At 35.6% G+C, this 22,121-nt stretch overlaps 1 long non-coding RNA gene across 1 annotated transcript; it reads left to right on the top strand.

The window, feature by feature from the left end:
* Positions 1–11,026: 11,026 nt before the first annotated feature.
* LOC127850901 (uncharacterized) lies at positions 11,027–15,086 on the top strand. The gene is made up of 4 exons (XR_008035553.1): positions 11,027–11,170; positions 13,511–13,653; positions 13,876–14,015; positions 14,869–15,086. It is a non-coding gene; the product is annotated as an uncharacterized LOC127850901 (long non-coding RNA).
* The last annotated feature ends 7,035 nt before the right edge of the window (positions 15,087–22,121 follow it).

Raw genomic sequence — 22,121 nt, 5'->3', positions numbered from 1 at the left:
ATTTACATGAGGTACAAATAAAATTGACCTAGATCCACGGGAATGCGTATTGTTATTCCCCCTACAGGTGAAAATGGAGGGGACTTATGGTTTTTGCTCTGTCTGTCAGTCAGTCACACTTTTCTGGATCCTGTGATAACTTTAAAAGTTCTTCATATTTTTTTCATGAAACTTGAAAATATGGATAGATGGCAATATGGAGATTATGCACGTCATTTCATTTTGTTCCTACGTCAAGAATTCTGGTTGCTATGGCAACAAATAGATTAGAAATATTGCTGAAAATAGTGGATCCTGCGATAGTTTTAAAAGTTCTACATATTTTTTCATGAAACTTGAAACATGGATAGAAGGCAACATGGAGATTATGCATGTCAATTCATTGTGTTCCAATGTCAATAATTCTGATTGGTATGGCAACAAATAGACTAGAAATATTGCTGAAAATGGTGGAGTTTCATCGGTATTGGACTCATATTGCTTGGAAATAGTCTTGTTCAAACTAAGTAAGTACGGTACCAGAATATTCATGTGACACTAGGGTCATAATGGTAAAAAGTTTATTGTACCTAACGATTAGTGGAGTTCCGAATACAGTCTATTGCATTGATGATCTGCATTTATGCAAAAAATAAGTGTTGGAGCTTAATTCGGTGTGGGGACAGTTAAGTAATCAGTCAAATAATTGATTTCATGAGAATTTTAGTGAACCATGTTAACCCATGTATACAAGTTACATTTTGAAAAAGCAATTCATGCAACTTCTGCACCAGTGGAGAGACTCTGGCATTTTCTTTCCTTTCTCATAGAAGTTGAATGAGTGACCGCACTTTTCAAATGCCCATGAACATTAAATGCAATAATCGTGCAGTACCATGCAACCTTTTTTTTTGTGCAAGTTAATAGGATAAGAATAAAGGGTGTCACGGTACTTTGTGGGACGGTATATCGTAATAGTCTCCTCTCAGTACGGTGCATGATACGCCTTCGAGTGCGTATGGTACGGTACAGCATTTTTCATATGCACCAACGGGCCAAGTAAACTTTTAATGTTTGGATGTTGTAACAATACGCGGCAAGAAAGATTCCATTGGCGCAATCAATAAAATATGTGGCACAGTAATTGGATCAATGTTAACGGAAATTCTCCCAATATCATCTCATATCACATTTTAAATGACAAATTTTGTAATCATGAATATGAATTTAAAATAAAATTACATTTTTTACAAATTAAAGAAATTAATGTATGTAGAGGTCTTTAAATAAAATTGAAAAAATGGTTTAAAATGGTTTGTATGTTGTTTCCATCTGACAATACGTATCCCGGTACGTATTGTATCGTACACACTGTACCGCGATACGTATAGTAATGAAGGGGAGCGTATCGTGACACCCTTAATAAGAATAGGATTTTTTTTTATAGATGAACAGTGGTTGATAAAGGGTCTAGAAGCCCAAATATTATTAAATGCATGAATTAATACATTTGTAATCAATTTGATCACTTTGGTTGAGATTTCCAATTAATAATATATCAATGAAAAAAACATTAATCATGTTAAAAAATAAGTTAAAATCAGTAATTTCATTGATTTTTTTTTCGAGTAATTGACATGTCTGCCCAGTTGCAACTGAGAGTAACATTCTTTTGTGACATAGACATTTTGCTTCACTTCACTATAAGAGCCATCACACTGCAGTTTATAAATTAACTGATAAGATAAGCTATTGGGGGACATCACTGACCCCAGTAGACAGATTATCTCCAGAGCCAATTAAATATGCAGGTTTTGTTGTTTGCTATAATTAACACATGCTTAACAGTTACATGTATATGTTTCAATTGTACTTTCTCGTGGAAGCTGTCTAAGCCAGCTTTTCACCTAACCTGACCTTTGTAAGACAGACTGTCCAATAAAATTTCCTGCGGCTAGACACAAATAAAGACACTTCATTTTTTCCATTGGCTGATTTGAGCGATATATATATATATGGTATGTCAATAAAAGATTCTTATTGTGTTTTCAACAATATCATGAAAATATTATTTTTGATTATTTCACCATATTGACGTTGCCAAATGTGTGGGGAATGCTTGCAAAAAAATAATGATGTTATAATATATTATACATTTTGGGAAGTAATTTAAGTATTTCTTTGCATCAATAGAAAATAACATAAAATAATGACCACTTAAACATTAAAATTATTGTAATCCGAACAAGATGTAGCCCCCCCTCCCTAGCAATTGCTGTGAGGGGTAACAAACACCTGGACATTAAACCCGGGGGGTGGGGTGTTCAGCTGAGACTTGCGAAATGTGACCCATTTTTATACTGGAACTCTGATAAAGTAGACCCATTTTGATACAAGATTTTTTTTTAAAGCATACCCATTTGTATACGATACCATTGAGAATGTGGACCCATTTTAATACAAGAAGTTTTATAAACTGGACCCATTCAAATACTAGAATTTGATAAAGTGGACACATTTCATACTTGAATTTTAATTTCTGTCATATCAATACAGTTTTCTTATTGAATTTGCTATTATATCTTTAACGCTACTGAAATTTACTTTTTGACCCATTTATATGGTGTGCCGTAAAAATGCCATAGGTAAAAATGCCAGAGGTAAAAATGCCAGCGGTAAAAATGCCAGAGGTAAAGTAGTAAAAATGCCATAGGTAAAAATGCAAGACGTTATATAGTAAAACAGATTTTTGAGCAATATTTTTTAAGGATATTGAGTATTGAAAAGATTCAAATGTGTCTTATTCATATTGTTTCTGTGTCTTAAATGTGTTTTATTTATATGTGACTACGTGCTTATTTTTTGAAGAAATGAAAGATTCATATGTGTCATATTTGTATTTTATCCATGTCTTAAATGTGTCTTATTTAAGACTACATGCTATACCGCCAGTGCGATGCAATAGATCTTATTTCTTAATCTCCACTTTACACTTAGCGCTGTCTTTAATAAGGCTACCGCTATTTCAAGGACAGATTACTGAAAACTAAATAAAAAGTACAACTGTGATGTTGATCCATGTTGATGTTGATTCTAGCTAGATCATATTTAAGTAAATTATATTAGTTCGGAATTATACAATTGCGTATGCTATGCTTAGAATATATAGACATTTATTAACATTTATTAACTGTACTGATATCCACATCAAATAATGATTTTACCTGTATTATTTGCCATTGAACGCTTATTTAAAATAATAATGGTAAATAAAACGGACGCTTGCAATAATTGTCATTAACTTTTTCAAACGGTATAAATATAAGACAATGGTAGAGCGTTTACTATTTATTGAAGTTTTTTTAAGGTACACAACAATTTAGCAATAAATGAAATCAGTTATTTTGGCAGTAAATCCAATTTTTCCAGTACAGTAGCCAGGTGCCTGTGTATTGAGCTAATAAGATAGTGATCAACACAGCAGGTTGCTAATACACAGTGTAGACTTCCCCTGACTTTGATTCGAGCACAATAAATCCCAATATTATAAAATTAACAGAACAGAACAGCGAGTTTATTTGCGACATAAGCATATACAGCTAAACATCAAACTACCATAATAATAAATACACAATACACATGCATCAAAATAACACCAAAAATATGTTTATGCATTTTGTACAAATATATGACTTGTGAGAATGTATGATGTAAGAGAAAGCTCTTTCTGTTTTAACAAAGTTAAGTGAATTTTTAAAATCCGCAATTGATAAAGAAAAAAATACAGTTAGATGTTATGTACAAAATTTTAGTTGTGGGGGGAAAATTTACTCTCTAAAAAATCTTTATATTATCTGCTCTAAGTTTAAATGCTGTAATTAGCAAGACGTATCAATACATGCCTCATTTAATAATCAATCTATAATATATAATGCATTTATATATAAGCAAATTTCTGATTTCAATAGTTTTATGGTTTCCCATATTTATGCCCCCTTCAAAGAAGAGGGGGTAGATTTTTTGTACATGTCGGTCAGTCCGTCCGTCCACCGAATGGTGATGTATATCATTTGATGTATATCAAAGTTATAATGGCAGACACAGTATTGTGCCAGATAAGAGATTAGCCCTCCCCAATTAAATCAACTTTTTATAATAATTTATTTTAAACATTTATAATTTTACTTCATTCTCATTCACAATCTTACTTTGTGTAAATTAGTATAAATAATGGTTTGTTTATTTTGTGTAGTTAAAATTATCGAAGAATGTGCTTAATTAAAAAAGTGCTTCAGTTTTATAAGTTAAGGAAAGTTTTAATAAATTGATCATTTAATATATGATTTAATTTATAAATTTAGTTTTGAAACAAGAGTCATAAATTAATAATTTAATTTTAATCCATTGATCAAGGAATATTAAATCAAATTTAATTTAAAACAGGTGCTTGTTGATCAATTTATAATATAGGAAGATAATTTAATAAGGTGTCTTAGCTCAGGTAATATTAAATACCACACAATACCTGGAAATAAGACAGCATTTTGTCTTATTACCAGTTATTGTGTGGTGTAAATGGTGGATTGGTTGTTTATTGTCTTTCTGTGTTCATTTGCTGAAATATGACAATGAATTTATAAAAATGAAGCTCATTCTATTACAAGAAAAGGAATTTTGTATAATGGAAGAGTTTTTAAGTTACAATATTCATGTAACACACATAAATCCTATTTTAAAGGTAACTGGCCGTCAACTGCAGTAGTCTGTTATATCTTATGGAGAAATTGCCATTATTACATTATGCAGTAACAAGTCAACTAAACAGCCTGAATGTTGTTGGGTTAAAATGGTTAAAATGCTGATAGAAAGAAAAAGAATTCACATATGAAACATTATAAATTGCATGCTTATGTGCCTTCTTTATAAATTCCATGAGGCCTTTATATTTTATGCCCCCGGTAGGGTGGCATATAGCTGTTGAACTGTCAGTATGTCAGTCTGTCCGTCCGTCCGAAAAAAAATTAACGTTGGCCATAACTTTTGCAATATTGAAGATAGCAACTTGATATTTGGCATGCATGTGTATCTCATGAATCCGCACATTTTGAGTGGTGGAAGTTCAAGGTCAAGGTCATTCTTCAAGGTCAAAGGTCAAATTGCGGCGCAGTAGGGGGCATTGTGTTTCTGATGAACACATCTCTTGTTTTATCTAAATTTAGAATAGCAAATAATACATTTCATATTATTTGGTGTTCATCTGATATGCTCATTTGTATTTTCAGTTTGGCCATGCCCAGGAGGGAGTGACTGAGTTATGGGGTGCAGAAGAAGCACAAGCCATCTCGACATGATGAATCATCCCCAACAGCGCTTGAGGATGGTTTCCTGCTCGATGAGGATGAATCCATAACTGAGAACTGAGGATGATACTTCTCTCAACACTGCATTGTATGAAGACAAAGCAACTCAGTGTGGTTAGTCATCGTCAACAACAGAACCAGACTCAGCTGCCGTTGGAGTCTGCCAAGTTGAGATCACTGTGCCTATCAGGGTTGAGTGTTACATACTGAACGAAGTGATCCAAAGCAATTTATTGTCAATACGCACGCTAGAGACCTGGACATTTGCTTTTTACATTCAGATCAAAGCATGGCAAAACATATTTAAGGATGAAAGTATGTGTTAATGAAGCAGGACACACTACTGAATATGTTCATGGTTAGGAAGTTGCCCAGAACCATTTTTTGTGGGAACAAATTTGTAGTGATTATCTTTTTGCCCTTTAGCTCACCTGAGCACAATCTGCTAATGGTGAGCTTTTTTGATCGCCTTTTGGCAGTCGTGGAGTGCGTGGCGTCAACATTTGCCTTGTAAACAATCTTGAGGCCACATTAATTGTCCAAACTTCATGAAATTTGGTCAGAACATTTTTCCAAATGAAATCTTGGACAAGTTAAAAAATTGTTCCGGTTTATTGTCCGTCATCATGAAACTTGGTCAGAGGATTTGTCAAAATGATATCTTGGGCAAGTTCAAAAATGGTTCCAGTTGGTTCAAAAACATGGGCACCAGGGGGTGGGGCATTTTTCCTTATATGTCTATATATAGCTATAGAAAAACCTGGTATCCGGACAATCGCTCCTTCAGACAAATTTGACAGGGCGGACGGTCGCTCCTACAATGTTTTGACAGGGCGGACAGTCGCTCCTACGATGTTTTGACAGGGCGGACAGTCGCTCCTACGATGTTTTGACAGGGCGGACAGTCGCTCCTACATTATTTTGCCAACCCGGACAATCGCTCCTACATTATTTTGTCAACCCGGACAGTCGCTCCTACATTATTTGGACTCCACGGCAAAATGTAGTGTACGCCGATCAAAGGCTAACACCTATGATTAACCGACAATTAAAATTGCCAACTTGTGTCGAAAAATGCGAAATAAGCCAGATATTTAAATTTGAAATCGAAAATGTCTGTACATTTGAATTTGCCAGCATGTTGCATTTCATGAATTTTGTATTCAATGTTTAATTGTTCTTGTCTATTTTGTGTTATTGTAACATATACATATAACATTTTATCAATATATTACAATTCAACACATACAAAAATTGTTCAGTATCACTTTAACACACTATTTTAATAATCATAGAAATGCCGATTAAGAAATTGTTCAGTGTCATATCAATCAATGGGTCAAATGTGAAAACAATGACCTAGCCAATTGTTTACTAACCTTAATTCACTTTAAAGGGATCTTTTGACGGTTTGGTAAATTGACAAAATTGAGAAAAGTTGTTTCAGATTCGCAAATTTTCGGTTTAGTTATGATATTTGTGAGGAAACAGTATTACTGAACATTTGCCATGGTCTAATATAGCCATTATATGCATCTTTTGACGATTTAAAAACCTAAAAATTATAAAGCGTTGCAACGCGAAGCGATTGAATAATTTGGAAAGTTCTAGTGATGTCGTTTAAATTTGTGAAACTACGATGATATAAGGTATAAAATACGCATCTTATGTATCCTTGGCAGGATAGCTCAGTTGGCTAATGCGTTTTTTACTTCGAGTCCTGCTGCGGGCTACTTTTGTTTTCCTTTTTTAAATTTTATTTTTTATTTTTTACTGGAGCTTTTAAAATTTTATGTTTACATTTATCAATATAAAGCATTTAATAGCAAACTTCAAAACATGCCAAAATCTGTGAAAAGGCCCCTTTAATGTGACGCCATTCTGTAATCTTTATGCACGGTTCGCACATCATAGGTGTCAAAGTGGTCATTATCGATTGATTCTACCATTGTTGTTATAGCAATTATTGATTTAATGCGGTTTTTATGTTTATTCCATTCGCAAAATGGCACTTATTCCAATAAATGTAATATAGGAACGAATGTCCCTGATAGGAATAATGTAGGAACCATTGTCCAAAGTGCCCTTATAACTACCTTATATTTACAGAATCGACAAACTGTAACATAGTTTGTCAGTAAGTAAATTAATTAATTAAAATCAAATTGATCGCCTCATGTTAAATTGGCTTTCTGTTAACAGGTTGGCAATTTTAATTGTTGGTTAATTATAGGTGTAAGCCTTTGATCAGCGAATAATATGTTTTGCCGTGGAGTCAAAAATAATGTAGGAGCGATTGTCCGGGTTGACAAAATAATGTAGGAGTGATTGTCCGGGTTGGCAAAATAATGTAGGACCGACTGTCCGCCCTGTCAAAACATCGTAGGAGCGACTTTTCGCCCTGTCAAAAACATCGTAGGAGCGACTATCCGCCCTGTCAAAACATCATAGGAGCGACTGTCCGCCTTGTCAAATTAAGCGTAGGAGCGATTGTCCGTAGGAGCGATTGTCCGGGATTCGAAAAACCTTTTTAACACTCTATAGAGTGTCCCAATGATATCATGAAAAACATGGCCACCAAGGGGCGGGGCTTTTTCCTTACATGACTATTGGTAAAAACATGTTAACACTCTCAGTCGTATTTATAGTCCAATCTCCATGATGAAAAATTCTTATGTGATTATGAATTTTCTTCAGCAACATTAATACCCTGCCCCATACGATAATGGCTCTTATGCTTACATGTTTGTTGCCTGCATCACTGCAGAATATTAGCTGTTTTCTCCCGATATGTTATTAATTTTGTAATATCAACAACTTGCTTAATACGTGTAATAAATTGCTTATTTTTTATGCCAGTTGTATTGATATGTGTTTATGAATGATGAAGTTTTGATGAAATATCATTAAATTGTAAAAACTATGTTCATGCATTCTTTTATTGCACAGACTAACATTGTTACTACAGTCTCAGGTTTACTTAGAGACTGTATCACATAAATGGTTGCATAAGCTCCTCTGTAGAAGCCGGAACACATTTCATTTAGTTATCATTATGTACATAAGGGGACATACTTTTAAAGTTTTGATTGTGCTTTTTAACAACACATGGAATCCATATGTTCTTTTCATTAACTTTTTGCATTCTGGGCACTCATACACAACGGACTGATTAATGTCCTCAACAAATTCACTACCACAATGTTCATCCTCGTCATCCCATGACACAAAATCCGCCTAAGACATGTTGAAGAAAAACAGAAAAGTCACTTAATAACTTGATTGATATGCTAAATATCGGAGAATGGCACAGTATACGGGTCTGAAGATTTCTATACATATACTCTAGGTTGTAATGTTATTTATTATTGGTAAAATTGTGCATTGAATTGAGCGGTAATTTAAGAGAGCAAAGAACACAAACAGCAGATTAGAGCAGACCAAGAACAGATTCTCTCCATAAGAAGAAAAACTTGTTCAGAGCTTTATTCAAATTATACTACAGGTAAATGGCATTCGGATTATTCAAATTTGAAAAATGCAATTAAAATGAAAAACAAAAATCTAATAAAAACAACCTATTATTAGTTGTTTGTCGTAAGATTCTTATCGCTCCTTTATCTCATTACAAAGGCCATCTTTATATACCGGTAAGAATTGTGTTTTTTTTTCAAACTGGAGCCAGATAAAATCGCTTAATAAAACAATGCGGCATGTGATTTATTTTAATTGACACATTACCGTTGAGTGATAATACCGCATACATTCTCATTTTAATAATACATAACATATTTGTTTCAAATTGCAAAAACTGGAATGCGAAAGCGAGTTTTAGAAATGTTGATAAGCGTGTTTACTACCGTTGCAACCGTCAAACAGTTGCGCGTTTAAACCTATCTCGCCAAAACCACTGGATGCGCGAGAGTTTGCCGATATTTGGCGAGCTGCCTATCTCTGTTATCTATGTCTCTGATAAAACTTATTACTGCTGTGTTGTTTTTTTCATCCTTTCCATTTGTCTCTTTTATATGTCTGTCAAATACAGGGCATATTAAGGCTCGATTGGTCATTGTCTGCTCGGGTACTACTTACATGTACCCCGGGTACTCTTAAGTATACTTACATGTACCCCGGGTACGGTAAATATACTAAAACGTACCCGGGAAATTTAAAGCTTAATCGGTCGTTGTCGGCTATTTTTATGTCCCCCACTATAGTAGTGGGGGACATATTGTTTTTGCCCTGTCTGTTGGTCTGTCTGTTTGCGCCAATTTTAACATTTTGCAATAACTTTTGCTATATTGAAGATAGCAACTTCATATTTGGCATGCTTGTGTATCTCATGGAGCTGCACATTTTGAGTGGTGAAAGGTCAAGGTCATCCTTTACAAGGTCAAGGTCATCCTTCAAGGTCAAACGTCATATAGGGCGACATTGTGTTTCACAAACACATCTTGTTTTTAATTAAATATATTCACATTTATGTCAATTTTCTGTAAAATGGCATCTATATAATCGAAACTCATAGTCACAAAGCATGTTGAGGCAGTTTTTTTTTAAATAGAAGTTTGTTTAAGATAATCGGTAGCGCGGTAGGATTTTAGGCGGGAATACAACTCGAGTACAGTCTAATATCGACCGGGTACGATTTAGTATATTTACCTTACCCGGGGTACATGTAAGTATACTTAAGAGTACCCAGGGTACAGGTAAGTAGCACCCGAGTCGACAATGACCAATGGAGTCCATATTAAGGGATTAATTATGTCATGCCTGGGGTCTGGCAGCTTCCAGTACTTTGTCCGGAGTATTAGTCTTTTAACTATATCACCTATTCACATGAAACTTCATATATGCATATATGGATAGATCTCACTGATGAGAAGTTCAGTGCACAAGAACTATAGCTATAGCCCCTTCATTACTTATTATTTATCTCACTTTTTTATTGTCCGGGTCATAACGTAATTACAATAAGACCCATTTACATCAAACTTCAAACAAAGGTAGGTTGTGGTGTATAGAAGTGCAGCGTTCAACAATCATAAGTCGAGAACTCTGGCTTGCATATTTCACAATTCTATGCCTTTGTTGGTTTCACATTTTTTCTTGGTTTCCTGTTTTCCTGAAACTACTAGTTCATGATTGAAAATTAAGTTTTTATTACATTTAGAAAGGAAATCATACTGCTTATATGGGTTATATCAAATATTTCAGTTGTGTGTGGTATTTTGTATTTTATACACAATAATGAAAAGTGATATAAGCCCTTGGTGTTATATGTCTGTTTGTTTAGAGGGAAAAAGACAGCACAGGAACTAACGTCTGGGATATCATATCCTTATCAGAAAACAAAACAGTTAATAACTGAAACTGCAAATATAACTTAAATGTATTTAAACATCATCGATTCTATTGGAGAAGTGGTGTGTCCCATAATTGAAACTAGCCAGTACAGTATGTTTCAAGAAGACTCCCGCATGTCTCTGCTAATAACGCTACCAGTGCACGGTGTTGTTAGAGATAAAAAAACAAACAACTACAATAACAAAACAATGAACCTAACACACTGCCCTATTCAGGCATTTTGTGTAAAAAAAAAACAACTTGTGGAATGTAACCGGTACACTAAGGTACGACATTGCACCGAAAATGTTTGCAAACTAAATTTCTAGGAAAAAAACCTCCAAAACTGTTACACGGGAATAAACAGCAAAAGAAATACAATTCCGAATGACTGTATATGAGTGTATGCTTCCAATGTTATTGTCTTTCTGGATTGCATTTATCATCACAGTAATGGATAAAAGCAACGTTTGGATTATCAAAAGGTAAATGCAATATATTTTCGAGACAAGTCACTTTATATATACAGTGAGTGTTGCAAAATTATTGTCGGAACGTTTTATATTCATCTTTACAGAAATATCGATATGTGGTTCTAATCTTTTACCAAAAAGACATTATATTCAACGTAAATTTTGGTACTGATTTAAGAAAACTCAAAAAATATTATTGGATTCCGACACCTCAAAAAAGAAAACATCAATTATTTAATAAAGTTTGGTGTCTTTATACAATGTAATATATTGCTATGTGTATTAACTGTTGAATGAATTGTGATTCCTACTCCCCCCCGTAAAAGTCCCATTGGAGTTCTTTTTAAATGGGACTTAGACGGGGATCCGCCGTCAAACGCCCGTTGGAGTTTATTGAAAATGGGGGATTGACGGGGTCCCCCGTCAAACCTCCCACGGATGTTTAATGGAAATGGGAGTTTCACGGGAGCACCCGTAAAACTCCAACGGGGGAAGAAAATCTACAAACACTTTATTTTCTTATTTAAGTACTTATTTCTTACAATTATGACTTCAGCATGTGTATTTGTAAACATTTAAACAGAAAACAAAGCATAACATTTAAATTACATTTTTTGTAAAATATAGGTAAAATTCTCCCGTCTGGAATAAACTCCCGTTGGAAAATTGCAATTCTTAACGGGGGAACCAAAACCCCGTTGGGATCCCACGGGGGATGGCAACTTTATCATCAAATAACTCTACTTTCTAAAAACATTTTAACTCTTTTTTTTTCAATTATATGTATGTACTCAATGCCCCCTACAAATATCCAAAATTTCATAACAATTGTTCAATAAATAAAAAAAATAAGTTTGCAAATAATCTGGATTTGCAAACTTAATCTGGATACTGTTATAGGCAAGACCAACATTGTCAAACATGAAATAAAACTCGACAATCCAGAGCAATTTAAAGTGCCATATCGACGTGCCCTCCCCCTGGCCTTATTGATGAAGTTCGTGAACATTTACATGAAATGTTGATGGGTGTCATCACACATTCTCAGAGTCATTTTTCGTCCAATGTAGTCATTGTGCGTAAAAAGGACGGATCAATACGCTTCTGTATCGACTATGGAAAGTTAAATGCACGAACTCACAAAGATGCATACCCAAAACCCAGAATTGACGACATTCTCCACCTGCTTTCCGGGTCTAAGTACTTCACCAAACTTGACCTGAAATCCGGATTCTGGCAGGTGGAGATGGCCAAAAATGACATAGAGAAAACGGCTTTTCAAGTTGGAAACTTGGGTTTCTATCAGTGCATCCGGAAGCCATTTGGCCTCTGTAACGCCCCAGCAACCTTTCAAAGGTTGATGGAACTTTGCATGTGGAATTGAACCTCCTTAAGGGGTGTCTCATCTATTTAGATGACATAATTGTTTTTTCTCCCACGTTTGAAACGCATATAGAAAGACTAGAAGCTGTTTTTGAACGATAAGATGCTCATAACCAGAAGCTTGAAGCTTCTTAATGTGAGTTTTTGTTAGAAGAGGTGAGCTATCTTTGCCACATTGTGTCCAAAGATGGTATCAAAACTGACCCCGCCAAAACCAAAGTTATTAAAAAGTGGCCTGTCCCGAAATCAGTTAAAGCATTCGTTGCTTTTTGGGTTTTGCTGGGTACTACATAAAGTTCATAGAACATTTTGCACAGGTTGCACGCCCATGAAACGGTCTTCTAATCGGCAGTTCTGTATCAAAATCCAAGAAAGTGGTAACTTCCAAGTTTCTGTGGGGAGAACCACAGCAACTTGCATTAAATACTCTCATCGAGAAGTTGAGCACGACAATTGTGTTAGCCTATGCTGACTACACCATTCAAGGTACACACTGATGCCTCCGCCGCTGGTCTTGGTGCAGTTTTGTAACGAAACCAGGATGGCGTTGACAGAGTAATTGCATTTGAGAGCCATTGTCTGAGGGCATCCGAACGGAATTACCCCTCAAGTGAACTGGAATTTTTGGCTCTTAAATGGGCAGTTACTGAGAAAATTCATGATTACTTGTATGGTGTGCCGTTTGAGGCCCTCATAGACAATAACCTACTTACCTATGTCTAGACAACTGCGAAACTTGACGCATGTGGACATAGGTGGATAGCTGCGCTGGAAAACTACAACTTTAAAATCCATTATAGGTCTGGCAAGTTGAATGTCGAAGCCAACGCCCTATCACGGCTTCATACAGGTGAAAATACATAGATCCCTGAACAATGTTCTGCACGACAGGACGTTGAGCAGACAGTCTTAGCAGGCGACACTGATACCAAAACAGAACATCACTCTGTAGAACCAGATGTTTTTCAGGCCGTTTTAACAGTCAACACTGAAACCCAACCGGAGCCGCATTATGTAAAGCAGGATGTTGTTCAGGCTGTTTTGACAATCCATACCGAGTCCCAGCCAGAATTCGTACACCATACCCAACTGGTCTTCCTTAATTGAAAGAGGTTGTAGACCATAATTAAAATTATAATAAAATATGAAACAAAGTCTTTGGAAGGTTAGAAATCATTGTGAGATAAGAAGAAATTGCTTATCTTGAGCCATTTCTCCTTTTCTCACAATGCTTTTAGGACTGTTTGAAAACAACTATTTAAGAGATATCTTGGACCAAACAATTTCACTATCACTTTTCCTACGTATACTCACATGCGTGTATTTACTTTTAGGAGGTGGACCAAAACCTGCACAACTATCAATTTTTACTGAAGCAGTAGTTGATATTTGGGGGAAGAAAATCCCAAACATTATCAGGAATTGCCCTGTCTGAAGACATGGATTCATCCATTCTCTTGTTAAAACAACAAAGGTAATTATTCTTTAAACATATTTATGCTCAAAGGGTTAGAATACAAATACAACAAGACTATTGCCAAGCAATAAATGTCCCCTACCGGCTCCACCATTGTCAGAAATTTCACCATTGTCAGAATATTTGTATTATTTGTTTCCAGGGCAACCACAATTTTTGACGTAGGAACAAAATAATATGATGTGCATAATGTCCATATTGCCATCTATCTATGTTCCAAGTTTCATGAACAAATATTAAGAACTTTTAAAGTTATCGCAGGATCCAGATAAAAACACCATTTTCAGCACTATTTCTAGTCTATTTGTTGCAATAGCAATAAATAATGACAAAATTGTATGAGTTTATTGCAGATAACTATATAAATTATTGTGGGGATGAGAAATTACACAAAGTGAGCCATTTCTCCTTATCCAAAAAGTGTCTACCCTACCAAAATACTTTCTATATATTGTTTTACAATTTAAACTATCATCAGTCACACTGTTCATTTCGGAACAGTTTAAAATGTGTTGTTTGGTAAAAAATTGATTCATTACTACTGAGAATGAGGGTATACTTTTCTCATAATGATAGCAATACAGATCTACATTAGATGCAAATGAAAAGGAAACAGACCACAAATGATAACTTTAGAACAAAACAAGTATTCCTCAAATGAACAATAAGTTTTTCTTTTTCCCATAACAATAAAAAACACCTCATTTCCCAACCAACTATAAATAAAGGCAGAAAAGGAGAACAATGCCTTGACATAAGTGACATAGGTGATTTATAACCATTAGAGATAAAAGTTTCTAAATGAAGCTTTGATCAAATAATAATGATGTAATTTTCTTTCCTTCCATAGAGTGTGTGCAGTCCTCAGCAACCGGGAAAAGAGTGCAGTCCTCAGCCACCGGGAAAAGAGAGTCTGGGAGATTCACCAGGAGGGAGTGAAAGGTATTGCCATCCTAAAATGATGGAAACATGTGTAAATTCAATTTATTTTCTAGAATTATGCCTTAAACCATTACCTAACAATATCAAGATTTTAAAAGTTCTTGCAAAACTCTAGACATAATTGTTGAAAAAGAAGATTGTTGAAAAAATGAGCAATTTCTCCTTATCTAACGATGATTTCTACCTTAACAAATCAAATTAACTGTAACTGTTGTCTAAATTCTCTATCAATTTGGGACAGTTCATAATTTGTTGCTGGGTAATGAGTTTAAATACACATGAATCATAAAATTTATTTTATACATGTTATACATGTGAACATATTATCAATAAAAACAATATGTAATGCAATATTTAGTTAAAACAAATGTTCGCTTATTTTCCCTTCATATAACTTAGAATCTAAAAAATGAACTTTCTTTAAAACCACTCTTTATTTTCATCATTATTTGGTATAATTATTATTTTGATTTACTTTGATGAGATTCCTTGTTTTTTAACCTTTCCCAGTTTAATGCGGTTTGCAGCAGATCCCTTTGGAAGCATTGAGACAAAAGAAACAAACACTTTGTGATTACTTGTAATGATATTAAATCAAAGTTGAAAACTTAATGACAAAAAGATAATTTGCTCATGATTAGCAAATTCTACTATTTTCCCATGGGGTGCAAAATTGTTAGACAGCATTTATACATGTAATAGAGAGGGTTAACTCATTTTCTTACAGTGGAAATCATTACTCTCTTCTTTTTTCAGCACAATAGATGTCATATGCTGTGCATGCAAATGTCACAGGAAACTTGAAGCATTAAAAGGAAGAAAAACTAAAACTTCAAATAAAATACTACAAAAGGAAGCTTGTTGAAGAGTAAATGGAAGATATTTGTTGGATTCGGTGGAGTATCGATTTTATTTCACGAGTGATCATATAAAATGATCTTTTCACGAGTGGCACAGCCAGAAGTGAAAATATGTATTTTTTATGATCACGAGTGAAATAAAATCAATATTTCATACAATCCAACAAATTTTCTTTTTATTTATGCTTTTTTAGATATCTGTTTTTTTTTACATTGCAAAAGTTTAACTTGATAGTTTCGCTGGATTTATACCGTAATTTGGTAGAAAAGATAACGTCAATTCACAGTACAACAGTGAAAAATATCGTTATTTTTCACTTTATTTTTCAATGTTTAAAACAATGAAATATCAGTTTTATTTCACTAATATATTTCTCTATAAACAACCGGAAAGCATAAAATAAATAGAGAATATGTGTTTGTTTGCCATGAGATATATAGAGAATATAACGCTACTGACTTGTGATAGCTACTGACTTGTCATATGAATGTTATCTGTCATTAAAATATGCTTTCAGCTCGCAAGAAGCATACAGACAATCTTGTATTAAACGACCATATTCAAGACCTCTAAAAGGTGTTGTATAAGACAGATGGCAGCTTAATACAGGATGCTAGTCATGTAGAAAGCTCCTATAAGAGCTTACCGCATGTTTAGCATCCTGTGTTAAGATGTCACCTAGTTTTACAGGCATTCATGCCATGGTTTAGAGACGTTGTTTAAAGTTTAAAACAATATTGTCTGTATTGTGTTGAAGGTGTGCTTTTGTGATACTGAAGTTGCCATAGTATGTCAGTCTACATGTCCTGGTGTATATCTGTCTGTCAAGTTTTGTTTACTCTAGTTTACACCTTTTTGCTTATATCAAAATAAAGCCAGTACCAAAATGAGATTTTATTATTTTTGCAAACTACTCTAAAAATCATTGTGGAATGAAGAGAAGTTGTTCAAAATGAGCAATTTAGCTTTATCCTCTAGTAAGTTTTAATATAGTTCCATGATGTTCTGAATTTTGAAATTAATTTTCAAAGGGATATGGGAAATTTAATGCAATTTACCTTTTTTTTCAAAAATAAGTATTAACAAAGAAGTCCCTGTATCTTAGTCCCATTTGTGGGCCATTTTCCATGGGGTCTGGCTGGTTGGGTTCAGGCTGGTTATCATCATTTTCCTCCATTTCAACATCGGGTAGAGGAATATTTTGCCTTTTGCAAATATTGTGCAATACAGCACACGCTGTTATAACCCTGATCATGAAATATTGGAATATGTTAACCTATTACCAAACAAGACAAAATTTAGACAAATCTAATTATTAGCCTTATTATTACTAATCGATCAGGGTAACAGTTTTTGGTTTCAATCGAGAAAAATGCAGCCTTATAAGCTGACACTTTTTATCTACATCAATGATATGATGTATGGTTATAATTACATATTGTGAATTTCATAGGGCCTGATTGTAGTTTTATTATTAGTCAATATGTCAGAAAGTTGCATTGTACAAGGAGATTTTGTTTACAAAAATAATTGTTTTTTATAAAGGTACACATAAGTTTTAGGTAAATTATAAGGAAACTACCTGCAAGCTTTTTCTGGTTTCATAGGGATTTCTCCATGCAAAATACCAAATCTCCTTTTCAGTTGCCCTATGCCCCTTTCTACTTTTGCTCTAGTAATTGTGTGTGCTCTAAAATAAAGAAGTTCTGTATTTTGAAGTTGAACATAAAGCATTTTCACTGTATTTGAATGTACTTTCTTTAAGCAAGTTATTCTTTTGCTACAATGTGACGAATTGGTTACGGATGCAATGACTGAGCTTGACATTCTTACTTGTAACACAATTAATTGGTTTGTTCTTGAATAGAACAACGTAATTATTATACGCCCGTTTTTCCAAACGGGACGTATTATAAAATCAACCGTTGCGGCGGCGTCCAAAGCAGTATCCGCTCTCTTTACCGAACTTGGTCAGAAGTTTCACTAGACAATATCTAGGTCAAGTTGGAATATGGGTCATGCTGGGTCAAAAACTAGGTCACATGGTCAGTTAGTGCATTTTAAGGATTTAGCATGGTGTCTCTGCTCTCTAATTGAAGTAGTTTTAATCTGATCCCCACCAGATTTGGTCAGAAGTTGTGTCTATATGATATCTAGGTCAAGTTCCAATATGGTTCATGCCGGGTCAAAAACTAGGTCACGAGGTCACTTAGTGCATTTCAAGCATGTAGCATGGTGTCCATTATCTACTTGAAGTAGTATAAATCCCATCTCCAACAAATTTGGTCAGAAGTTGTATCTACATGACATCTAGGTCAAGTTCCAATATGGTTCATGTCATGTCAAAAACTAGGTCACAAGGTCACTTAGTGCAGTTCAAGCATGTAGCATGGTGTCCACTATCTAATTGAAGTAGTTTTCATCCGATCTTCACCAAATTTTGTCAGAATTGGTGTCTAGATGATATGTAGGTCAAGTTCAAATATGGGTCATGGTAAAGTTATCCATTTGTCCAAAATCTTTTAATGGGCGTATCTTGTGACAGTTTGGCACTCTTGTTATTTACAGTTATGAAATTTCAGAGTTGTAAGCTTAAGATTTATTAAATTCAGACGTACCCGTCATCATTGGGACGAATGTTATTAGATACATGTCAGATCTTGACAAATCCTATTCGTCGGAAGAGTGGAAAGCCGCTCTTCTGACAATATCAACTCAGGAATCTGTTGGTACGGTAAAAACTACCGGGAAATCTGTTAGTATCCTGCCTTTCGAAACTGTTACTGTTTCAGGTATAATATGAAAGACCTCTGACTGTAATAGCGCTGTCACAGAAGAGTCACCGCTGGCATCGACTAGGCTTGGAATATGTCCTAGGGTAGTCAATTTGAACATCCCCGATACAACTGTGAGGGTTCCTGTCCGCATTTTTAACATGTCTGCGAAAACAATTTGCTTACCTCCAAATTCGGTTGTATTTGATTTACATGACGTCACAGTATTAAGATCATAGACGCATGAAAAATCTCAGACTACCACAAAGCTTAGTCTATCAGATCATACTGAAAATCATTTAAAGGAACAATTTCTTAAAAATATAAAAGTAAATCTTGATAATTTGGAAACTGATAAAAAGGTTTCTCTAGAGAACTTCTTTTGGAAGTGGCGAAACGTTTTTTCGCAGGGTCCACTCGATAAAGGCAAGACCAACATTGTCAAACATGAAATAAAACTCGACAATTCAGAGCAATTTAAAGAGCCATATCGACGTGCCCCCCTATCCTGGCCTTATTGATGAAGTTCGTGAACATGAAATGTTGTCGATGGGTGTCATCACACATTCTCAGAGTCCTTTTTCGTCCAATGAAGTAATTGTGCGTAAAAAGGACGGATCAATACGCTTCTGTATCGACTATAGAAAGTTAAATGCACGAACTCACAAAGATGCATACCCCTTACCCAGATTTGACGACATTCTCCACCTGCTTTCCGGGTCTAAGTACTTCACCAAACTTGACCTGAAATCCGGATACTGGCAGGTGGAGATGGCCAAAAATGACATAGAGAAAACGGCTTTTCAAGTTGGAAACTTGGGTTTCTATCAGTGCATCCGGAAGCCATTTGGCCTTTGTAACGCCCCAGCAACCTTTCGAAGGTTGATGGAACTTTGCATGGGGGAATTGAACCTCCTTAAGGGGTGCCTCATCTATTTAGATGACATAATTGTTTTTTCTCTTACGTTTGAAACGCATATAGAAAGACTAGAAGCTGTTTTTTAACGATAAGATGCTCATAACCAGAAGCTTAAAGCTTCTATGTGTGAGTTTCTGTTAGAAGAGGTGAGCTATCTTTGCCACATTGTGTCCAAAGATGGTATCAAAACTGACCCCGCCAAAACCAAAGTTATTAAAAAGTGGCCTGTCCCGAAATCAGTTAAAGCATTCGTAGCTTCTTGGGTTTTGCTGGGTACTACAGGAAGTTCATAGAACATTTCGCACAGGTTGCACGCCCATTAAACGGTCTTCTGATTGGCAGTTCTGTATCAAAATCCAAGAAAGTGGTCACTTCCAAGTTTCTGTGGGGAGAACCGCAGCAACTTGCATTAAATACTCTCATCGAGAAGTTGAGCACGACACTTGTGTAAGCCTATGCTGATTACACCATTCAAGGTACACACTGATGCCTCCGCCGCTGGCCTTGGTGCAGTTTTGTAACGAAACCAGGATGGCGTTGACAGAGTAGTTGCATTTGCGAGCCGTTGTCTGAGGGCATCCGAACGTAATTACCACTCAAGTAAACTGGAATTTTTGGCTCTAAAATGGGCAGTTACTGAGTAATTTCATGATTACTTGTATGGTATGCCGTTTGAGGCCCTCATAGACAATAACCCACTTACCGATGTCTTGACAACTGCGAAACTTGACGCTTGTGGACATAGGTGGGTAGCTGCGCTGGCAAACTACAACTTTAAGATCCATTATAGGTCTGGCAAGTTGAATGTCGAAGCCAACGCCCTATCACGGCTTCATACAGGTGAAAATACACAGATCCCTGAACAATGTTCTGCACGACGGGACGTTGAGCAGACAGTCTTAGCAGGCGACACTGATACCAAAACAGAACATCACTCTGTAGAACCAGATGTTTTTCAGGCCGTTTTAACAGTCAACACTGAAACCCAACCGGAGCCGCATTCTGTATAGCAGGATGTTGTTCAGGCTGTTTTGACAATCCATACCGAGTCCCAGCCAGAACTCGTACAACATGACAACACTAATGATAATTACCCAACTGCAGTCATAAAGACTGAAGATTGGGTTAACGGTCAAGAATCGGACCCCGTGTTATCAAAAGTGCGGCAGTTTGTGGCTTGGGAATATCTACCTGATCCAGCTAAGAAACGATCTCTTGACCCTGAGGTTTAGAAATTTGTCAAAATATTCACTAAACTTAAACTTCAGGATGGTATTTTGTATCATTCATGTTAAGTTAATGGTGAAGCTAAAGATAAACTTACCTAAGTCAGCGCAATTTACAATGTTCAAGGTCTTACATGAAGACCTTGGTCATCAAGGTCGTGACCGATCATAAAGTCTCTTTCTTGATAGATTTTATTGGTTAGGAATGGTCAAAGATGTCACACAAAGGGTGATAGATTCCACTACTGCATCCGGCGTAAAACTGTACCACAACGCGCAACAGGTTTGATAAACATTTGCTCGTTTTTCCCAAATGGAATTGGTATGCATTGATTATCTTTCCTTAGAAATGTCTAAGGGAGGATTTGAGTACTTTTTGGTTATTACCGACCATTTTTCTCGGTACGCACATGCAATGCCGACGAAAAACCAAACCGCCCGAACCACGGCACATGCACCTTTCCATAACTATTTTGTGAATTATGGATTCCCAGAAAATTTTCACAGTGATCGTGGTCAAAATTTCCTGTCAAAGGTCATACATGTCAAATGCTTAGAACGCTGCCCAATGAAAGGAAGAGTGACTGGAAATCAGCCATTCTTTCATTAGTGCATGCGTATAATTGAACAGCGCACGAATTCACGAGCTTTCCCCGTAAAGGCTCATGTTCGGTAGAACGCCACGTCTAGCCTAAGATGCGGTATTAGGCCTGCAGGGACAATCTGTAAGTGGCTCTTGTCCAACAGACTATTTGCGGCAGATTGAAACAAATCTGTAGGAATCCTATACAATTGCTAACAAGATAGCTTCTCGCGGTGAAGACAAAGCTAAATATTATTACGACCGTTAAGTGCTGGAAATGAAAATTGTTATAGGATACAGAGTCCTCCTTAAAATTTGGGGTTCAAAGGAAAACATAAGCTTTCGGATATCTGGAGTGAACAGGTGTATCGGATAATTGATCAGCCTGATCTCCTTATCCCTGTTTTTAAGGTGCAAAGAGAAGACAAGTCCGGGAAAATCAAAACGCTACACCGAAACAATATACTACCATTAAAAAACCTACCTATAACAAGTGTCATCTCTTCAGAATCTGACACGAATAGCAGTATATCATCTAAATCTGAGAAATCGGGCATATATAAACCACCGCACAGGCGTGCACCTGGCGAAATTGGTATACTGCCGAGACGAACTGATCGTTCACGAAAACCGCCAGCGTGGCATGTTTCCGGTGCTTTTATAACATAGACATGTCATTGTGATTTTATTAATACAATTAACAACTGTTTTTAGCATTATGAAGATTTAATTATTATTTGTTTTAATTTTGTATGCTACATAAAGTTTTCACATATTGTGGCGTTTATTGATTTGTTT

The sequence above is a fragment of the Dreissena polymorpha genome, chromosome 1 (genome assembly GCF_020536995.1).
Source record: "Dreissena polymorpha isolate Duluth1 chromosome 1, UMN_Dpol_1.0, whole genome shotgun sequence".
Lineage (NCBI taxonomy): Eukaryota > Metazoa > Mollusca > Bivalvia > Myida > Dreissenidae > Dreissena > Dreissena polymorpha.
This window is presented reverse-complemented; position numbering and strand designations above follow the sequence as displayed.